Source organism: Mus pahari, chromosome 20, assembly GCF_900095145.1.
Source record: "Mus pahari chromosome 20, PAHARI_EIJ_v1.1, whole genome shotgun sequence".
In the NCBI taxonomy this organism is placed as follows: Eukaryota; Metazoa; Chordata; class Mammalia; order Rodentia; family Muridae; genus Mus; species Mus pahari.
The window spans coordinates 8214249-8231273 of NC_034609.1; the positions used below are offsets into that span (position 1 = coordinate 8214249).

The 17025-nt window shown below is 48.7% G+C and overlaps 1 pseudogene; it reads left to right on the forward strand.

Annotated features, from left to right (window-relative positions):
- The first annotated feature begins 3031 nt into the window (after positions 1 to 3031).
- On the forward strand, positions 3032 to 3187 carry LOC110337778 (annotated as a pseudogene).
- The last annotated feature ends 13838 nt before the right edge of the window (positions 3188 to 17025 follow it).

Below are 17025 nucleotides of genomic sequence, written 5' to 3' on the forward strand. Positions count from 1 at the left end.
CCTATCATCTGCCCACCATAAAGTCTATCGGGTTATGTTGTTCTGATGTCTGACCCTTCCCATCTCAGCTGTCAGTCCTTAGGCAGGATTTCTGACATCTCTTTTTCTAAAGTTGGAATCTGGCCTTGTAGCCCAAGCTGGTCTTGAACCCATGATCCTCCTGTGTCAGACTCTAGAGTGCAGGATTACAGATACACTACCATATTTGGCACATACTTTAAAAAATACTTTTATTTTATGTATACGAGTGCTCTATCTTCATGTGCACCTGCATGCCAGAAGAGGGCATCAGATCCCAGTATAGATGGTTAAGAGTCCCCTTGTGGTTGCTGGGAATTGAACTCAGGACCTCATACATGTTTTGTTTTGTTTTGTTTTGTTTTTTATGTCATGTGTATGGGTGTTTGCCTGCATATATGTATATGCACCACGGTGTGCCTGGTGGCCACAGAGGCCACTTGGAACTGGAGTTACAGAAGATTGTGAGCCACCACCCACATAGGTGCTGGGAATGGAAGCCAAAAGAGCAGCCGAGCCACCTCCTACCTTTTTTTTTACTCCTAGTAAACTTTTATTTTAATTAATTTCTTTTGTGTTTACTTGTGTGTGTGCCCCTGTGTGAGCATATGCATGTCTATGCAGGTGCCCAAGGGGACCAGAAGAGAGTGCTGGGTCCCCGGTGGGTGCTGGGGTTTGAACTCATGCCCTCTTCAAGAGCAGCCAGAACTATAGTTTGCTTGTTTTGTTTTTGGAAACAGGGTTCTGTGTAACAATGACTGTCCTAGAACTTACTCTGTAAATCATACTGGCCTCAAATTCAGAGATCTCCCACCTCTGCCTCCTGAGCGTTGGGATTAGAGTCATAAACTCCAGCAGCCAAAAGCAGCCAGCGCTGAGCCATACAGTCTCCCTTTCATATTATAATTATTCTTATTACAACTGTTATAGTTCCTGATAACTTCTGTGTACCCCACTTTTTCCTGAAGTGTTGGAGACAGAACCCAAAATCCAGGTTTTTTACTGACTAGACCGACAGCCATTGCTATTTCTTTGTAGCCTTTCATAGCGATTCAACCCCAGAACATATTCATCCTCCCCATAGCTCCAGGAGGCAGGCGGTATGCTTTCCACTTGACAGATGGGGGAACGGAGGCACGCAAGAGTATAATGACTAGCTTGGTGGCACAAAGCACTCCGATCTACCCGATATGAGGGACTAGGCAAAGTTCTGCCCTTTGAGGGGAAGTGGTATTTCTTTGGGCCTTAATGTCGCCATCTGTGAGTGGAGCTCATTGGGAACCTGAGGGAGTGACCCTGTTGCATCGGAGGCATCGCTTTGACCGCAAAGATCAGCAGCTGCCTTTGGGGTGTGGCGAGCAGGCTGTGACCTCGATACCCCACCAGCGCAGGTCCAACAACAGCACATGAACAAGCCTGGGCAGGGCAGGGGTCGGATAGGATCCCGGGCGGAGGGGCCATAACAGGATGCCACCGACTGGAGACAATGGCAGAGGAAGGGGCCGGGCAGCTCCGCGCGGATGAGCGAGCCCTGGGCTCCGGCAGGGCGGCCGCGCAATTGTGAGCCGGGACAGCTGTCACCGAGCCAGGAAGCCCCACAGGAGAGGGAAGAAGGCGGGAAGCATGCTCTTCCTCCTACAGTCCCCAGCACCCGGGTTCCCCCAAGTCTGGCGCCTCACAGCTGCAGACTCCTCCTGGCCGCAGCGGTCTCCTCCTCACCCTGTCTAATGAATCCCAGTCTGCCTGCGTGTGGGCAGTCAACGCAGCGACTGTATTTATAGTCATTGACAGTGCTGCGACAGTGCCTAAATATAGAAGTTAGGCTATTTGGAGCCCCGGGCCTGAAGTAGAGTGAAGGGAAGCACACCTGCCACCTGAGTTGTCACTGTCCCTAAGGTCACCCAGCCTGACAGTCCCCTGGGGCTGGAGCCGTGGGGACTCACCCCTGGGGAAGTGGGAGAGGTTGGAGAGGAATGTGCAGCAGCAGAGTGGAAAGCCAGGGTGGTGGGGGAGGCCTGTTTCCCACTCGGAACTTGGGAGGCTGAGGTAGGAAGATCCTGAGTTCGAGGATAGCCAGGCTATGTAAGGAGAGTCTATGGTGGAAGGGGACAGGGGACAGAGGAGGGAGGAAAGAAGGGGAGGGCGGAGGAGGGGCAGGAAAGGGGTAAGCTGCCATCAAAGTCACTCCCACATATATGGAAAGGCACTTGGGGTGATGTCCCCGGGAAAGACAAACTAGTATTGGGGGAGTGCACCCCTTTAGGACTCTGGGTCTCATACCCACCTCTTTCCGCCAACATGGGAAAAGGGGCATGGCTTAAATGTTCTCTGCTTCTAAGAAATGAGGCGGCAGGGGCATCCCCGAACCCCAAACAAGCCTAGCACCTAGCAACACACTTCCCCTTTCCCATGGGCCTCTTAGCTCACTGGTGGCAACAGCTGGGGCCCGGGCAGGATTGGGGGTTGGGCCTATAAATAGACCAAATATAAGCAGCTGCTGCCACACAGTTCCACAGGAAGCCCTGCAGAGAAGACTCTTCACAGCCAGCTGCACCCCATCCAGAAATCATTGATCACCAAGATTTGGGGCAGGGTGGGAGAATTCTTCCTTCTGTTCTGGGCCCACATGGAACCTGCGGAGCCTCACTTGGCTCTGTGAGTGACTGTTGATCGCCATTGTTGAGCACAGTTGTGATTGACTTTAGCCTCAGCAGTGCTGTGTAAAGTACTTTGGAATGTTATGCAGTTGTGAAAAAGGGAAGACGGCAAGATGGCTGGGTCTCCATGATGTATTCCTTTTTATTTACTTTAAAAGCTGAGGGGCTAATTCCAGAGGCTGTGGGTTGTATCCACATCACCACAGACATGGAACAAGAGCCAGGAGGAGTGAAGTGTGCCTAAAATCCCCTTTCTGGGGGAATCTTAAGGCAGGATTAAAAACTTGAGGTCATTTTTCTCTTCTCTTTTCCTCCGCCATCATGTGCACACACTATGCCTGATTTGAATTCTCGCCATGTCTTCTCACAAGACTTTCAGAATCAAGTGACTCCTGGCCAAGAAACAAAAGCAAAATCGTCCTGTTCCTCAGTGGATCTGGATGAAAACTGATAACAAAGTCAAGTTCAACTCTAAGAGAAGACACTGAAGGAGAACAAAGCTGAGTCCGTAAGGATTCACACAATAGCAAGACTGAGGGCTTACACTGAGTCGTGCTAATCCATCAGTCCTACCAGATGGAGTTCAACATTTTTAACCTGGAGACTTGCTCAGGTCTTAAATTAGGGTGTTTATCCAGTAATAAAATATAGAACCTAAAAAAAAAAAAAAAAAGGAACTTGAGGTCAGCCTGGGCTACATGGTGAGAACAGAAACAAAACCAACCAACCAACAAACAAACAAACAAGCAAATGCTTTAGGGAGAAGCAGAAGCAAAGACTGGGGTGGGACCATGACTCTGTCAGTAAAGTGCTTGTCACGCAATCCCGAGGACCCAAGTTCAATCCCCCAAACTCGTGTAGAAATCCAGGCATAGTGACATGTGCCTGTAACCCCAGCACTGGGGAGGCAGGAGGATTGCTACCTGGCTGGGCTGGCCTAATAGGACAAGCTCCAGGGTCTCAGAGAGTGATGGTCTCAAAAACTCAGAGTTTGGGGGTTGGTCCTCAGCTTCAACAAAATAATAGTAGGAGAGGAGAAAGGTGGACAAAGACGTAGCCCTCGGGCCTCCTCATGCTTACACACTTTCATGCACACTCGTGAATATGGAGAAGACACAGAACTCTGGAATACATACATTTGTGCTTACAGGTGAATATATATACACACTTCTTTTTTTTTATTTATTTTTTTTATTTTTTGTTTTTTTTCGAGACAGGGTTTCTCTGTGTAGCCCTGGCTGTCCTGGAACTCACTTTGTAGACCAGGCTGGCCTCGAACTCAGAAATCCGCCTGCCTCTGCCTCCCGAGTGCTTGGATTAAAGGCCTGCACCACCACGTCCAGCTATATACACATTTCTTTTTCTTCAGATAGTTACTATGTAGCCCTGGCTATCCTGGAACTCTCTATGTAAACCAGGCTGGCCTTGAACTCAGAGCTCTACTTTTCTCTGCCTCCCAAGCGCTAAGACTAAAATTTGTGCCTGGCATAATTTTTTTTTTTTGACTCATCTTACTTTACTTACATTAAAATTTTGTTTTGCATCAGGTGTGGTGACACTCACCTTTACTTCAGTGCCTGGAGGCAGAGGCAGGCCGACCTCTGAGGTCAAGGCTAACCTTGCTTTCAAGACCAAGCAAGTCGCAAGGAAACAATTCTTCTCTGTGGGTATGTGGTGTGTGTGCAAGGGGTGCACACATCTTGGCACATGTGTGGAAGTTAGAGGACAGCTTACTCTACAGGTGTGGGTAGAGTTAAGCTTTGGTCACTAGGCTTGGCAGCCATGATCCATCTTACTTGCCTCAGTTTTTCTTTCTTTTCTCTGCTTTTTAAGAAGTATGAAGTGCTGAGGGAGTGGGATGGGTTCACCCTGATCACAGTGCCTGGAAGATGCTGCATAGAACACAGGAGGACCACCGTGAGTTTAAGGCTAGCCTGAGCTACACAGTGATCCCAAGGTCAGTGGGGTTACTAAGTGAAATCCTGTTTTGAAATAAAACAAAAGAAAGGGGAGGGGCCAACAAAACTGTTAAGGGAAGAACTAGAGAGAGGGAGGGTTCCCAGTAGGACAAGGGACAGAGATGGGAGTGTGTCTGGGCACAGGCAACTTGAAGCTCTGCAGCCCCGCTGGATACCAGGGACACTTGGTGGTGTCTCTGTGACTTGCAGATCCCTGCCTCCTCCTCGTTCTACGGGAGCTTTCTGGGAACCCGTGGCCAAGTCAGGGTGAAGATCAGGCCTCTTTTTGGGGGTGTCCTGGCCCTTGCACCTGCCTGCAAGATGCTAGGGAGGAAGGGGTTTACAGAGACCTCCAGGGTCAGTCTCTCCCAGAGTTTCAGATTACCCCCTCTGAGATGCCTCTATGTGGGTTTTTGGGGTACCAGGAATGGGGAAGGTATGGACAGTCACAACCATCCCAGAAAGAGGCAGGGCCAAATGCTAATCCAGTTGGGGAGGTGCAAACAGCCTTGGGGACCATGTGTCAAATCCTAAGGAAGATGCCAGCCAGCAAACACCAGCAGACTCAGCAACCAAAGGCCGAGGCAGGAGGATCATAACTTTGAGGTCCCCATAACTGATAGTAAGACCCTGCCATTATAAACTCTCATACACACGAACTGTCATTCAGCTACCCAGAGAGATTGCCATTTCATTCAGTGGCACATGCTCAACACAAATGAAAGAAGAGAGAGGTAGAGGCGTGGCTCAGCACAGAGTCTCTTCCTAGAATACTCCAGTCGAGGATGGAGATGAAAACGGAATTTTAAAATAATTAGGCTGGCGAGATGACTCTGAGTTGCTTCCAAGTCTGAGGTCCTCGGATGCCCCGTCCCTAGAAGCCACATGCTGGAAGGAGAGACCCAACTTCCAGAAGCTATCTTTGGACCTCCTTGGACATGGACGCTAAGGCCTCTGCAGCCACAAACATGCAATAAACAAATGCAAAATTTGTTTATTTTCCAAATAAAATAATTGACAGCAGGGACCCCCCAAATCTGTTTACTCACAGGTGCACAGTTCACAGAAGCCCACAGACAAAACAATTTAAGTGTCAATCAGCAGATTTTAATGGATAAACACAATGGGCCATTCTGTAGCTGGATATTGTTCAGTCATTAGAAGGAATAAAGAACCGGGCCTCCTGCAGCATGTAGATAATCCCAGCATTCAATATGTGGAGGTGAAGGGGTCAGTGGGGACCATCTCTTGTCCCCAACTGGGCTCTTGTCCCACCTTTTCTCCCAGAATGGAGTGGGCAGACCGGCGGAGTGCAAATGAGGGGTACTTTATTGACAGTTCTGGATTAACAACTTGAAGAAGGGATTAAACCCATTTAGAACCAACTGCCGTGCTGGTTTTGAAGTCCTGGTGGCAGTGAGTATGCCTGAGAGCCCTCTTAAGGCTCCCTGAGCAACAGGTCTCTAGGTTGTGGGTCTCCACATCTAGAGGATGGTAAATTCAGAGGAGTTCTCACCCTTAGCTGAAGCATGGTGTCTCTGAGGCTACGGGATGAGTCCCATCGAGTCCTGAAGCCGAGCTTGGAAAGTCTGTCAGGCACAGCTCCATCTGCAGCCAGCGCCTTCGCAGGGAGTTTAAAGACAGGCTTCCCTTCCCCCTCTGGAGAGTTCTACAGCATCCTGTGAGCTGGAGCCAGGATGACGGAGTGCCAGTGGATGAATGTGAGCGTACAAATAGGGCGGAAAAAGTAAGAAAGAATGCTCAGGCCTGGTGGCACGGCCAAGCATCCCGAGCCCACCAAAAGTTCCCGGTCTGGCATGGAGAGATGGCTCAGTGAAAAGTGCTTGCTGCTGGGCTGTGAAGGCGAACTGGCTTCCACAGCTGTCACCCCACTGATTACCAGGGCTGACTGAGCTGCTCTGGCTGGCTAGGTGGCTGTCCCCTTCCTCCGTCACCGCTCCATGTGCGTCCAGCCAGAGGCTGCTCACTCAGTGGAAGAGGACGACCTTCCCCAAGAGGATAGCCTATCAAGGCAGCAGTTGTGCTCGCTTCCCTGCTAGAACTTCCAAACGCGCTCTCCAGAAAGCTTGCTGCAGTGCAGAGGACTCGGGCTTCTTTAGCGGCACCTGCACCGTCAGGCTCACAGCCATCTGTAACTCCTGCTCCAGGGGCTAGGACGCCCACTTCCGGCCTCCATGGGCACCTGTACTCATGTGTGCATACCTACACACAGATGCACACATACACAGATAATTTTAAAACATAAATAAAATCTATGTTTAAAAGTATACAGCCAAGTCTATAGGAGTCTGCCTCTTGCCCGGGCAGTGGTGGCGCACGCCTTTAATCCCAGCACTTGGGAGGCAGAGGCAGGCGAATTTCTGAGTTCGAGGACAGCCAGGACTGCATGGAGAAACCCTGTCCTGAAAAACCAAAAAACAAAAAAACACCCCACAATAAAATAAAATAAAATAATATAAAATAAAAGTATTCAGGCAAGTCTATAGGACTCTGCCTCTGCAAATACTTGTTAAAAATATTAGTTCCTGCAGCCATTACCATGTCCCTGGGAGGAGTACCGCTCCTCCCCCACCCAGCCCCACGATTTTGCTTTGTCTCTCAGACGGTTTTTGTTTGTTTGCTTTTGGCTTTTCAAGATAGTTTCTCTGTGTAGTCCTGGCAGTCCTGGAACTCACTCTGTAGACCACTCCGGACGCAAACTCAGAGATCGGCCTACTGCTGCCTCCGGAGTGCTGGGACTAAAGGTGTGCACCACCACGCTAGGCACTCAGTCGAGTTTTTGCTTCTTTGGCATCCTGTGCTGCTGTTCTGACAGCTGTCAGCTGTGTGCTGTCTGCTCTCAAAGCTTGAGCCTGCAGGTTGTGCGTAGGGGGGAGGGTGCGCGGGGGCGGGGGGCTTTCAGAAAGGTCGATGTCAGGCCCACTTACAGAGGCAGGAGAATCAAGAGTTAAGGTCATCCTCAGCTACACAGTCCTGACACAAGGTGCTCACTTTCTCCTTACACATTTGTCCATTGAGCAGTCAGTGGGCCAGTGACCACTGCACACATCACCCACGCTCTAGGAAGTGTGTATGTGTGAACCCATGCCACCAAAACCCTGGTCTGCAGGGCAGACATTGCAGATGGGCAGAAAGCAAGGTGATGCTGATAAGATGCTAAAATAAGTGAATGCTGGAACAGAGAAACAGGGAGACCAGGGGGTGCAAATAAAATAAAGGTGAAGGGAAGGAATATAGTTGAAAAAAAAAAAAAGTGTCAGTGGGGTCTGGAGAGATGGCTCAGCAGTTAAGAGCACTGATTGCTCTTCCAGAGGTCCTGAGTTCAATTCCCAGCAACCACATGGGGGCTCACAACTGTCTGTCCCAGGGATATAACACACTCTTCTGGCCTCCAAGTGCACAGAATCATGCACACAAAAATCCTTTCACATAAAAACAACAAGGAAAGGGGATAGCATTTGAAATGTAAATGAAGAAAATATCTAATAAAAAAGAAAAGAAAAGAAGAGAAAAGAAAAGAGGTGTGGGGGCTGGTTTGATGGCTAAGTGGGTAAAAGCACCCGACTGCTTTTCCAAAGGTTCGGAGTTCAAATCCCAGCAACCACATGGTGGCTCATAACCATCCGTAACAAGATCTGATGCCCTTTTCTGGAGTGTCTGAAGACAGCTACAGTGTACTTAAGATATAATAAATAATAAATAAATCTTAAAAAAAAAAAAAAAAGCTGGGCGTGGTGGCACACGCCTTTAATCCCAGCACTCGGGAGGCAGAGGAGGGCAGATTTCTGAGTTTGAGGCCAGCCTGGTCTACAAAGTGAGCTTCAGGATAGCCAGGGCTATACAGAGAAACCCTGTCTTGAAAAAACAAACAAAACAAAACAAAACAAAAAAAAGAAAAAAAGAAAAAGAAAAAAGAAAAAAAAAGAAAAAAGAGGTGTGGGTGAGGACAGTGTCAGAGGATAGCTTTGGAAGGTGTGCCAGACTTGGAGAGAGCTTTGGGGCTGCAGCTTGCCAGGAGCAGGAAGTTTCCTAGATTAGAACCAGGGAACATGCGGGAGAGCAAGGGGTCCATGAGAGATGTGTGCCCTGTGCTGGGGTCGGGCGTCACCCAGTAAAGGGCCCTTGCTTAGCAAGCACCAGTCAGCAATAGGGATCCGGGTGCTGCAACAAGCAAAGGAAACAAAGTAAGAAGACTCGCGGAGATGAGCGAGGCTGCTGACCGCCTGCACAGGAGGCGCATAGGTGCAAGAAGGACACCAGCCCAGCCCCTCCAAGTCGAGCACTGTCTGGCTTCAGAAGTCCAAGCAGGAAGGGCTGTGTCGCTTTACGGCTGGGGAAACTGAGGCTGGAGTAGAAATTGCTCAGGGTCAGAGACAGGACAGTGCAGGAGTCAATGACATTTTCTTTTACCCTGAGGTAGGAGTGTGACTTTTGGGTAAATTCAAGAACCCAGACTCTCTGAGCCAGAAAGATGGCTCAACAGATAAAGGTTAACTACCTGAGTTCAATCCCCAGGCCATACAGTGGAGGGAGAGAACCAACTGCCCAAAGCTTTGGTCCTTGTGCGCACAGATACACACACACAAACACACACACACACACACACACACACACAAAAATGTAATAAACTGGAAATGGTGTTGCACAACTTTAATCCCAACACTAGGTGGTCTCTGTGAGTTCCAAGCCAGTCTGAGAGAGTGAGACCATGTCTCAAAAATGAAAAAAAAAAAAAAAAAAAATCCAGACTCTCCTCACCTTGGCCATGTGATACCTTTGAGCTCAAAAACCCTCTGTGATTCCCACCTTTCTCAGAGCAAAATCCCAAAGCCTCCGTGTGGCCTCAGTTCCCAGACTGCACCCTCTCTCCTGGCCCTTACACACTCCCTACATCATCAGGGACGTTAAGAGCCCTTACCGGTGTATTAGTCTCATTAATAGAAGGACTTAGAAGGAAGCCTGGGGACTTAGAGTTTACGAGAGTTGCAAATCTCGGCAGCGGCCTGGAGGAGGTGAGGTTGTACTTTCTGAGTGAGGGTCCAATGCAGTCATCAAACAGCCTTGTGGCATAAGGTAGGAAGCCTGGAGGATCGGGAAAGGCCATGTATGGATTTTGGAAAAAGAGACAGAAAAAAGGAAAAGGAAAAGGAAAAGTTATGTTGTGCATGTGTGAGAGAGAGAGATGTGGGCACATTTAGCAGAACTCCATGGGGGTAGCTCTGTAAGGAACAGCTGCGAGCAGGGGGGTCTGGGAAGGAAAAGAGAATTATCTCACGAAGGGAATAACTATTTCTCCCATCTCTTTACCTTGTCTTGCGTGAATCCCCCTTCCTGAGGTAACTGGCAGACCCAACTGAATTAACTTTTTAAAGATTTTAATATTTTATGTTGAGCCTGTGTGTGTATGCGCGGCCTTTGAGGCCAGAAGTGGGCGCCAGGGTTTGAAGACCCACAGTACTTTCCCCACCTTTGCATTCAATCTTTTTCTTTCTCTTTATTTTTAAATTATTGTATGTGTCTGGGTGTTTTGCCCGTGTATGACTGTGTACCATGAGCATGCAGTACTCACAGAAGCCAGAAGAGGGCAACATTCCCTGGAACTAGCGTTAGCTAGTTGTAAGCTGCCATGTGGGTGTGCTGGAAATTGAACCCAGGTCCCTTTGGAAAACCATTAAGGAATAATAGAAATAAAGAATAATCTTTGTGTTCACAAAGAAACATGCAAACAAAGCCAAAATAGCTTGGCAAGGCACCCCTAACCCTGACACTGACCCCGACCCTGACCACAACCCCAACCCCAACCCTAACCCTAAACCCTAAACCCTAGCCCTAACCCTGATTTGGAAAAAAGTGTTCAATAAAATCCAGGCCAGGCCTGCAAGAACACTCAGTCAAGACTTCTTTTACTCCAGATGTGTGGTGGCTCATCCTATTGGTTGGAGCTGGACTCTACCACCTTGGTGTATTTTAATTAGTGAAAAGGAGAAGCAGAAGACTCAGGAGAGAATCTGAGTCACAGGGGTGGGAGAGGTGGGAGGGGTGAATAGGGGTGGGGGGTGGAGGGAGGGGTAACTACCTTTGATAGAAAGCACATGCACACAGAATTTTTCACAGGGAGGAGGTAACAGTATGTTAAGTCTCTCAGGCAGTCCAAATATCTGGAAATGAGATCAACCTGGACGGAAGGAGGATTTCTGGTGGTTAGATAAAAGCCAGCATTGCTCTGGAACCTGTAAAACCAGTTTTCATCTATTGATTCTCATCCTTCAAAAGGAGTCCCTTTCCTTACCTGTGGCACCTACCAGCATATCAAAGAACATGCCGCCCCCAGGCTCCTTCAGTGTCACACCTTGCCCCTCTCACCTCCTCCCCTACCTACAACCCATCCAGCTGGGGGTGGGGGTGGGGGCGGGGATCCCCTCCTGCCAGTTACCCATCATCCATCTTATGACCCACAATGCTCATTCGTCTCGCTCTTGCTATGCCTTACGCTCTCCCACTGTTAGCCAGGGCTCTCTAGAGGATCAGCACTTATAGAATACATTTCCCTATATGTCTATAAATATGTAGATACAGGGATAGACAGACAGATAGATACTGGGGGAGGGGTTGAGACAAGGTTTCTCTGTGTAGCCCTGGCTGTACTCGCTCTGTAGATTAGGTTAGCCTCAAACGCACAGAGATCCGCCTGCCACTGCCCTTGGAGTGCTGGGCCTAAAGGTGTGAGTGAGCCCCTTCCTTGGCTTATTCTCATTTTCAATTACATGTATGCTTGTGTGCATGGGCCTATGCACGTGGTGCAGGTTCTCTTCGAGCTGGGTACTGTGGCTGTGGTCGGCCTGGGGTGGGTGCTGGGAACTGAACTTAGGTCTTCCATAAGAGCGGAGCCATTTTCCCAGCCTGCTTGTGTTCAAGACAGTCATATGGTGTAATCTTGGCTAGCCTGGAACTCCTTATGTAGACCAGACTGGCCTCCAACTTAGAGTTCCACCAGCTTCTGCCTGGGGTGTGGGGGGTGCTGGGATTAAAGGTGGCGCTCTTAAAACTGTCTTGCTAAATTCTAATCTTTGGGGGTCACAATGTCACAAAGTACCCACCCCAGGCCAGAGGTGTCCTATTCTGTCCAGGCGTTAAGAGGGGCAATGTTTACCTTCTTAGTGTTAGCAGAGAAACCCCAGCTTGGAGCTCCAGTGGCCTCTGAGGCTGCACCGAGTTGCTCCGCCCATCTCTACCCCAGGGGGCGCTTGCAGGGCCCTGAGATGCCACATCCCTTCTCACCTCCTCCCTCAGCGGTTTGTGAGGCCTCCAACTGCACCTTCCCACTTAATCCTCCCACCATTTCTCTCTCTCTCTCTCTCTCTCTCTCTCTCTCTCTCTCTCTCTCTCTCTCTCTCTAAGATTTATTTATTTATTTTAAGTATATGAGTGCACTGTATCTGTACAGATGGTTGTGAGCCTTCATGTGGTTGTTGGGAATTGAATTTTAGGACCTCTGCTTGCTCCGGTCAACCCCACTCACTCATTCCCTAAGATTTATTTATTATTATGCATAAAAACACTGTAGCTGCCTTCAGACACACCAGAAGAGGGCTAAGAGGGCTTCAGATCTCATTACGGGTGGTTGCTGGGATTTGAACTCAGAACCTTCGGAAGAGCAGTCCATGCTCTTTCCTATTGAGCCATCTAGCCAGTCCCCCTCCTGCCATTTCTGATGTTGTCAGCTCTGTCGGTGTCTCTGTCATTCTTAGTTTTTAAAGACAGAGCCTGTCCCTGCCTTGCCTGGCCTGTGTTGGGATGACAGGCATACATGACTTTACCCGTGTCTCCTCTCTCCCTCCCTCTCTCCTGTGTGTGTGTGTGTGTGTGTGTGTGTGTGCAGGCGCGCATGAATGTTTTGTCTACATTTATGGTAGGCACTTAGTACAAGAAATTAATTATTCCCTGTATTTTGTTAACATGGTTTAAGCTGAGCCTGCCTTCCTCGGGGGTGGCTCCTTGGCCTAGTCCCATTGGAATGTTAAGTCTGCACCCAGGCCAGAGATTTTATTCTCATGACCCAGGCTGGAGATGCTTAGCCAGTTTCTCCCTAACAGGAGTTCACTGGAACTTTAACATTCTATTTCCCTAGAATCATGTAGGAACCAGGCCAGAGCACAGGGCTCCCCAAACACTTTGGCATCTTTGACCCCTAGCAAGGATGAAGCTGCCAAGAGTCCCAAGGACTTCCCTGGCTTTTAGTCAGAGAAGGAAAGGGCTTGCTTTTCTTCGCAGTCTTTAGACCCTCAACTTCCAGGCCAGTTTCTAACTCCTGTTCTCATTCCCCCTTCTTCCCCTGATGAGGTAACTCTAAAGGTCATTAAAGGATTGGAGTAATGAATGGTCTGGCTTCTTCCAGCTGCATTTGGGGTGTCAGGTGTGTCAGTTTGGGGGCCCCAATTATCAGATGTAGGCAGGAAAGGAGGTGTTTGACTCCTGTCTGGAAAGGAGGGACCTGAGGAGAAATAAAGACAATAGTTATTAGCATCACAGATCTTAGGCAAAGAACCGGGCGAAGCTAAAGCACAGACAATTCTACAACACCCTAATCAGGCAGGCATGCGTTTAGTCCCAGCACTTAGTGGCAGAAGCTCTGTTGAATTTGAGGCTAGCCTGGTCTATAGACCAGGGGTACGTAGAGGAACCCTGTCAAACAAACAAAGTTAAAAGGGAAAAAAATCCCAATGGGAGGATGGTTACAGCATCCAGCAAGGCTCACAAGGAATCCCCCATTCAAATCATGATGCTCCAGTTTCTAGGGAGAGACTTTTACATAGAGGGTCCTCCTAGCTTCTCCATGGATAAGCAACCCATTAGCTTTTTCAACACAGACACCTTTATATCATGTGATAAATAATAGTGTATACAAAAGTATTGTTCCTTCACAAAACTGAGCCCACTGGTCCACACTGGGAAAAGAGACTTGCTGTATCTGGAGAGAGCCGGTAGACTGAAGTACCTGACCCCTCACTTCCTTGCACGCACATCCTCTATCAGACAGAACACCTGTTTTGAAAGCTCACCCCTGATGTCTCTATTGCTGATGAATGGCAGTCAGCCCCCATAATTGAAGATCAAGCCAACAGAAATACTTGCATTTACAAATGTGAAAACTGGAACCCTCCATGACTAGACTTGGGGTGACCAATACCCAGTCAGCTTGGGTATATCTGTAAACTCGAAGGCAAACACCTGAAAACACGTAGTAAGTACCCTCCTTCCTGTGAAGAGATTGGGTAGTAGGACTACAATACTCTGGCGGCCCTTTCTAGATCCTCGAGTTTGTATTCAGGCCAGGCCTGTGTACAGGAGACTATCAGACATTTCCTGTTTTTCTTTGTGTTATGAGTGTTTCGCCAGCATGTGTCTACGTACCCTGTGGGTGCAGGGAATCAAGCCCAGGTCCTCTTCAGGGTCAGCCAGCACGAAACGCTGAGCTGCCTCGCTGCTTCAGACATTTCCTTCTTAAGGCCCATGGATGGAAGGGATCCCAGTGGGTAAGATACAGTATGGGAGTGTTTACTGACAAGGACCCATCTGCAAGACAAGACATATTGGAACACCTTCCGGATCTTCTCTGACTCCCTCTGCGAGGCATCTTTCTCTCAGGTGAGCCACCGTGCTGATGTGACACCTGCGTCTTCCCCTCCCTCGTTTGGCACCTGAAGAAGACAAAGTTGGATCCACTTATCCACCTCTCTAGCCTGTGACCTTACTAGATTCTCTCTGTGTCTTGCCTGGCTGGTTTTAACCTGTTTGTGCTGGATCCTCATGCAGCAAAACTCCTGAGGAAAAAATAAATCCTCATATATTCAAAGAAATCAGTTACCGTCTAATGATCATGTAAATTAGGGGAGAAGGATTTGGCACCTTTGTGGGTTAGCCTCCCAATATTTCCTTTGAATCTTCCCCTCGACCCTTTTCTTCACATTTATGAGCTGTCAGTTCCTCTTACCTTTCTCCATCTTACTAGGAGGCAGGCATGGTAGCACTCAGGCCAAACCCCCTTTGCTGTAAGTCAAGTTGCCTCAGTTAGAGAAGACTTGGTATACATACGCTACCCCACACAATCTTGGATTAAGTATGGGGGTTTAGAGAATGTGGGTCACAGAAAACTTGGAAAAATAAAATAAAGTGTCACCTCCTGAGTATACTATAGAAGGGAAATCCCCAGAGGGAGGCCTCAGGGGCACCTGGAAATTGATGGGAGTTGTCATTCTGGTGTATGCCATGCAGTTACATCAACGAAGACAGTGATGAAATCATGTGGCATCCACCACCTTTATGACATCACAAATAGAATAATTCAGAAAAAGGCAGCATCAAGATGTTCTTTTTCCTTAGCACGTTTATGTCACAGCATTTGAAAGTAAAAACCCAAGCGGCTCCTTTTCCCCGGGTGATTTCCCATCCTGGCATAACTTGTGCTCAGTGCCCTTTTATGGAAGTTTCTTATACCCAACTTCATGCCACAGACAGGCCTCAGGCCCTAGACGATCCAGACACCACAGGGACAGTGTGCTGCTCCCACAGTACTTCTTACCTTTGATTTGTGCACAGGGTTTCGAGGTTCTTATCCTATACACGTCTCATTTACTATTTATTTCTAATCTAGTGCCCTGCAAACAGGTGTGTCTCACACCTGCAAACAGGTGTGTCTCACACCTGTAATCTCAGCACTTGGGAGACAGAGGAAGGGGGATCAGAAGTTCAGGGTCATCCTTGGCTACACAGCAAGTCTGAGGATGGCCTGGGCTAACTGAGGAGATGAACCACTGAGAAAGTCCCCCTCCCCTCCCCCCCCACACTCTGGGCACTCAGGTCACAACAGCTGCTGCCCCAAGCTGCAGGGACAGAAAGCCAAGAACCTGAGGTTCCCTGGATGGTGGTCTGCTTGCCCAGCTGCCGAACTCCAGGTCCCTTCTCGAACAAATGGAGCTGCGAAGAAGCTCAGTGGTCCACAGCACTGGCTGCTCTCACACAGAACCCGGATTCAGTTCCAGCACCTGCATGGCATCTCATACCTGCCCAGTTCCAGAGCCCCCCAACACCCTTCTGTGGCCTTCATGTATAGCACACATGTGGCCACAGACATGTAGGCAGGCACTCACACATTTTGGAGACAGTCTCTGATTGTGTAGGTCTGGCTGACCTACAACTCAGAGATGTGCCTGCCACCACTATACAAGTACTGAGATTAAAGGTGTGTGCTGTCATGCACAATAAATAAATAAATTAAATTAAATTAAAAAAAGGAAAACCCTAAGGTGGACAGTGCCTATGGAACAATACCAGAAATTTCCCCCTGATCCCACAAGGGAAGACACACACTTGCAAGGAAGCAAAAGCAATAATGAAGATTAAATGCCTTCAGGACATTTAAAACAATTACATTTTATTCATTGTTGGGGGTGACATGGCTGAGGTGGGGCAGCTGTGGTGGTTTAAATATGCGTGGCCCATGGGAGGTGGCAATGTCAGGAGATGTGGCTTTGTTGGAGGAAGTGCGGCACAGTAGGAGTGGGCTTTGAGGTCCTACGCTAAAGCTCTGCCCAGTTCAGAAGAGAGTCTCCTCCTGGCTGCCCACAGTTCTCGATGTAGAGCTCTCAGTTCCTTCTCAAGCACCCTGTCTGCATGCCACCACGATTCCTGCCATGACGATGGACTGGACCTCTGACCTATAAGCCAGCCCCAATGAAATGTTTTCTTTTGTCAGCATTGTCTTGGTCACGGTATCTCATCGTAGCAATGGAGACCCTAACTAAGATAGCAATCCAGGATTGGCTCTCAAACTTCAGCATGAGGTCCAGGGACTGAACTCAGACCATCAGGCTCATTTGGTAAAAACCTTTACTGGTTGAGCCATATTTTGTAAAACTCAAAATTAATGGAAAAAAAAAAAGGCAGACCCAATATAATTAATTAAACTTTCACTGTTTGAAATAAAGTCCAGCTCTGCCCAGCAATGGTGGTGTACAATCCCAGTGCTTGGGAGGTAAAGGCAGGCAGATCCCTGTGAGTTTAAGGCCAGCCTGGTCTACAGAGCAAGTTCCAGGACAGCCAAGAAACACTGAGAAACCTTATCTCAAAAGGGGGTGGGATTTGGTCTTTATGTTCGTCGCCTCTTTCTGGTCTCTCCCCTACTAAAGACTTAAGCATTCTGCTTAGGAGGCTGCAGCCAGAGGGAACAACCACCCCTGACAGCCCGATGTGGGGTCACGCAATCATCCCAGCAGTGGAGAGGCTGCGGGAGGAGGGTGGGTTGGAGGAGAAAGAGCCTGTTTAGTGACACAGAGCCAGCTCCCTCACCTCAGGGTGAGGGCCTGTGTGTTCCC